Source organism: Lethenteron reissneri, unplaced genomic scaffold, assembly GCF_015708825.2.
Source record: "Lethenteron reissneri isolate LAM-NWPU_2019-01 unplaced genomic scaffold, ASM1570882v1 scaffold_1705, whole genome shotgun sequence".
Taxonomy (NCBI): domain Eukaryota; kingdom Metazoa; phylum Chordata; class Hyperoartia; order Petromyzontiformes; family Petromyzontidae; genus Lethenteron; species Lethenteron reissneri.
In genome coordinates, this window is record NW_026891449.1 from 30,542 (window position 1) to 36,541 (window position 6,000).

Sequence of the window (6,000 nt, forward strand, 5' to 3'; positions counted from 1 at the left end):
CAGCGTTGGTCAAGGTGACGGCTCTTTTGCTATCGGGAATGCACGGAGAAGAGTCAGTCCGGGAGAGTGTGCCGATGATTAATGAGCAAGTAGGTCAAGAAGTTCGAGGCAGGGTATCGAGGCAGTGGTTTTAGTTCCAAGCTTTGCATTGCGTCTCTACTTGTCCACGATGTGCGGTGGCGAATGCTCGCTCACTCTGCGACGGTTAAAGAGAGTCAGCTGCCCGGTATGTTTCCAGGCCGTGTTGGTCGGCGTGAACGCATCGGAGAGAGCCGCATGCGGAATAGCGACAAACCCTACGTGTGAGAGTCAATAGAGAATTGCTTTGTGGTGGCACATTGGGTAGTTCAGGCCAAAAACACTGCCCAACATTTAAACACGAGCAAGGCACGTACGTCTCGCGCGGTTGGGTCACCGTCGCGCAAACTGAAATGGCACGGCGAGGTCTGAGCCTGGTTGTGATGAACCCAGGCAAACAAGCGCCATGGCAACACAGCTCGAAGAACAAGTGTGTGATCTGGTCTTTTTTTAAACTGCAGTCCCCTCCTAATGGTGACTTTCTGCGTGCCAGTCATCTGTTAAGGCAATTGCAGGGCTGTACTTTTACCTATGCATGTGCCACGTGTGCTACAGTCAGATTCTTCTCCAGCTTTAGCCACATCCGTATACGTTTTGTTACCATGAACAAATGACGTGGCTTACATGCGCAAATGTAGACTGCATGCACGTACATGTAGACATCAAGCAGCACAGACGCAATACTCTGATCAGAGTTGTGAATAGCGGGATGCTATTTTGATTAAAGCAAGATTAAAAGCAAATTAAATTATGCTGGTCAACCAAAACATCATTTGAACGACACCTTATTGCATATAAAACGCATTAAAGCAATCCCCATGTTTAAACATTCTGATTTATAACACGACTGTATAGTTAGTCAAGTGGATTAATGAACTAAACATTTTATATGGTGTTTTTTTGTGCTTAATTCATCGGGCTCTTTCAAAAACGGTGGCTGACATAAACATAAACGATTTGGAAAAAAAATTGCCAATGCAACATAGCGGGAGAGAAAACATTTCCAAAATAAGTTGGGTACTGGTGCAAGTAAGCTCAGCGTTTTGATTTAATAGGCACATACACAACACATTAGCCCGCTGTTTCTCTACATCGCGAGATGTGGTGGCATTTAGACGTGGTAGAAAAGCACTTATTTGTATAACCCCGGCTCCACTTTCAACCACCCACGACTCCACACACGATAATGTGTGTGGAGTCGTGGGTGGTGCAGTGAATAGCGCACCCTGCTGTACAGCCAGCAACATAAGTTCGCATTGCAACCGTGGCTCATGTCAGTGACGAGTAAAAGCTGAGCCAGTCTTACCCCCCTTCTCCCCTTCACTAAACCGCACTGGTCAGTAGTGGTGAAGTATGGTCAAACCCAATGGTTCTACGTGGTGTGAGGAATCATTCACTTAACAGTGGAATCACAAAGGACTACTATGATTATATCATTTCTGAACCATTTCCACGTTTGTTTCATTCAACTTGTCGAGGCAAAATAATGGTGTGGCACTCAGAATCAACATGCAAACCTTTCTGTAAAGTGTAATTTTAAAAGAAAGTGTCCGAGCACTGATTTGCCACGCTATTACTAAGCAGTGGGGTTTTGTTTTTGCATCATCTGTGCAGGGGTCTGGCTAATTGACGTGCAGCGTTGTGGGATGCTATATGAAATTACATTATTAGTAGTAGTAGTATTGCCATTCCCTCACCATCGTGCTGACTATAAACGGGCCAAAGATGTTAACTTAAAAATAATAATAACACCGCGGAAGCAGTGCTACGTTGCGTGCGTGTGTGGAATGCACAGAAAGCACGGACGCTTCAATTATGGTCAATATTTAAAGGGTTTTTTTATGTGCGAAATGTGGCTAAGAGGAAGAATTATGGCGCACCCCTATCTCGCCGAGGATAATAGGAATTGCTGCAAAGGAACAGTACGCCCCGAGGCCAATGCATTATCACGACCAAGTTGCCACGGTGTTATATTTACTGCAGCAGGGTCCCATGTTTGGGTTTTCGAGGCACACCAAGCGGCATTTCCAGAGGCGCTTCTGGAAATGCCATGGTGAGTGGGATGCGTTTTTTTTTTAAATCGAGTCTCCTCCGTATATTTTCTTTACCGAGGCGACGTGCCGTTGCTTGCACGTGCTTGGCAGCATGCAGGCAGCTATAGTGCGACACCAAGCCGTGTCAATGGAGCTCATTTAGCCAAAGAACTGGAGCAGTGTATAGGCAATTATGTTTTAACATATACACTGGATTCATGCTCTGACGGTACACGCATCAAATTGTGTGCACGTTCAGATGGATGATTTACTATTCATAAACGTACTCTTTGGTCCTTTCGGTAAAGTCACGTAGGTGAAAAAAATAACTAAATTAAATCACGACGTTTCGGAGGCAACACACGCTTCCGTCATCAGGTGGGACAACCACAGCAAAAAAAAATCTATAATTATTCACCCCTGCAGCGACTAGAGCGCGCCACAATGTAAAACCAACACGACGCTTCTCACATCGAATTGTGACCCCCCCTCCCCCCCTTGAATCACTGCGATTCGGCAACTCGTCATACAGAAAGCATCGTTCCGTTGTCATTCAATCCACTGCTGGATTGCTGGTCAATGCAGACCGGTGAACGTGGAGCCCAAGATCCGTTCAGACATCACTTCTTCACTGGCATCAGCCGCGCTCGCTGTGCAGTTCTTATATGTTCAGCGTTGCACATGCAACGTGATGCAGATAGCTGCATATATCGCGGGCTGTGCATTCGCTGCTGTGTCGACCAAGAGAAGCATTACAGCTTACACCAGACTCAAGCTAAGCCACCTCCAACTTACTATGCCGTGTCACATCTCACTGCCTGACCATCCTATAGCTCCACTCCGGATCTCCCCTGGGTATAGACACTTATCCTTTTCCTTATTCCACATTGTTATTCCACAACTCCGTACCACCCTCCCCGCTCCTGCTTTATTGAATGAACACGTGCAGTGTGTCGAACGTATTTGTGTCTGGCACATTGCTTTGTTTTACGTACTTTAATGTTTTCCACAATTTTATTTAGATTTTAAACTTTCGTGACTGCAGGAATTCATATTCTTTGGTTCTTTCGGTAAAGTCACAAAGATAGAAAAATAAAAATAAAAAATAAAGTGAATAAAAATAAAAACAAAAACCACGATGTTTCGATCGCAACATAAGCGGTCGTCATCAGGATAAGGGGGGTTTGCCTCTAAAGGCAAACTGTTTATAAAATCAAGATTACTACTCTTAGGTTTTGTCGGTAAAGTCACGTAGGTAAAAATAATAGAAATAATAGAAATAAAATAATAAATCACGACGTTTCGGAGGCAACACAAGCTTCCTTCATCAGGTGTAAACAGGCACAGCAAAATAACTGTAGTGGGAGTTATTTGTGATGGGGCATTAATATATAGGGTAAGAAGACGAGGGGGGAGGAGCCAAGGGAGACGGGTGCAGGATGTGGGGGGGGGTTAGAGATGGGCGTAGCCCAAGTGTGTCAGCAGCATGTGCGGGGCAGCTGATGTTAATGTGGGAGAAACAACGAAGCCGGCAGTGGGTCTCCACCAATCAAAGGGCCGCCAGGCAATCATTGCACCTCGCTCCACACACACCCACACTGCGCTGACGGTGGAGGTTGACAAGAAAACACAAATCAAGTCATGACTCAAAGTGGTTGATGACATCTTTCCAATGATTGCTGAGTTTATAACCATCCTCTCGGTTGAAATGGTGTCTGTACATATGTATGGCTTCATGAACGAATCTTTGTTGATAGCCAGTGGGCTTCTAAAGTACCAATCTTAGATAAATCAATTTTGCGTGAGCCAGCCGCATTAAAATAATGATCAGCCACGGCAGAAGTATTGGTCCTACCGTGTTTCAAATCTGTCTTATGTTCACGAACACAGTCCGTGACATGTCGTTTAGTTTCCCCAATGTAACTGCTGCCGCAAGTACAGCTTAGTTAGTAGACGCCGGGATATTGCATGTCCGGAATCTTGTCCTTCACAGATGGGATCAGATCACAAATTTTATGTACTGTGTTAAATCGGACCTGGATCTTGTGTTTGTTCATAATTTAGGAAATATGTTTGGTTACCCCTGCTATGTATGGCAAGGTGATGGTTTTGATTGGATCCTCAGATGGCTCCTTCCTCACGGTTGGGGTGATGGCTTTGCGGATTGTGTTGTCAGAATATCCATTCGCCTTGAGAGCTTGGTGTACGTGTTTGAGTTCACTGGTTAGGTGTTCATGGTCGGAGATAAATTGAGCTCTATGGTGTAGCGTTTTGATGAGGGAATTCTTCTGGGATGGATGGTGGTGGAATGGATGGTGGTGGGAATCACCACCACCATGTGTTGCTATCGAAACGTCGTGGTTTTTTTTTTGTATTATTTTTATTCACTTTATTTTGTATCATTATTTTTCTATCTACGTGACTTTATCGAAAGAACCAACTAATAACATTTTATTTCGGTTGTGCTCTCCACAGCGAATCAGAACGCTCGCAGAGCAGTACCCCATATTAGAGAACACCGCACGGAAAGGTGACATTATAGAACTACTCATGAGATTCGATTGGTCATGTGACCCATTTTATCAACAATGCAAGGCGCTCCAATGTTTCGCTGCAACCGAGAAAGGTGCGTTGCATTGAAAACCATTATTATTTAATTCCCAGCGCTCAAATGTATCCAAAATGTAATTAAACACCAAATGTCATATGATGGGGTTTTTTTTGGGGCAGCCCATGGTGACTATGCGGTGCGGTTTTTGTTGATAGTATTGCACGATTTTCAATTAACGTCTTTCAAGGAATCAATGTTTTCTTTGTCAACCTCGAACTTTACTCAAACGCTAACTTTTGATTTAATGTTAAACCAATAGCTTAAATTACTTTGTCCGCAGCATTTCAACTATAGTAACCAAAAGTCAACATTGCTGACATAGGAATGCAGAGGTGTCGTCTGGATGGATATTGACTAAAAGTACAAATCATGATGAAGTAATGCCTTTGTTTATTCAGGAAAGCCTTACTAAGTGTCTGAACACTTTAAAAGAAAAAAAAATCCCACCCAAGATCAGAACATATGAATGTCCTCTATATTTAAACGCAAATGCTTGTAGGACGCAGTGAATTAGGAGAAACATCTTAAGAATGATTCTACATAAACCGCCCCAGACATAAAGTAGGGTACGGGGGCTCAGGAGGGGTGGCGGTGGTGGTTCGCGTGCTGTGCTACGAATCCCACAATCTGCGTTTGATTCCCAACCAATTGCAAGTGACATTTGCACCATTCACAGGCCCATCCCTTCACCAACCAGCGTGGTGAAGTGGTCACTCAGCAATCAATTGACAAAAGGGCTGTAAAGTATGATATTACATCATAATTATCCATGGTCAGTCCACTGCTCGATGAAGAAGGGCTTTCCAAGCCGCCGCATTATGACCACACTGTATAATAAATAGACACCTCAGTTGTGTTGGAGTCTAGTTTGCGATCTCGCTTCGTCTCTTGTGGGTTCTGTAATCTACGCCGGTGCTGCAAGATAAACACAAAGATCCCCGTGTAGCCTGTAACAGACTGTTGGGACAAGTGCTGTTCGCGAGCACTATGAAGGCCGGCACAGCACACAAGGGGGTGAGTGGCCAACACACCCGGCCGCTTTTGTCTCCCTCGTGGCGATGTTTACACACGCACCTGGTACTTATTTGAGGCTGAGTCGACCTATTGGAGGCCCAGGGCCGGTTCAGATAATCGTCACTGGTGTTGGCTGTGAGCGGTAATCGGTCGCGGGTTCGTAGCGCAGCATGGCGTGACGCGCTACACCACCGCTGGGGCTGCGCCCAGAATGGCCACGACAAAGCACGTGGAGAGAGGTCCCGGAGGATTCACGTGAACATG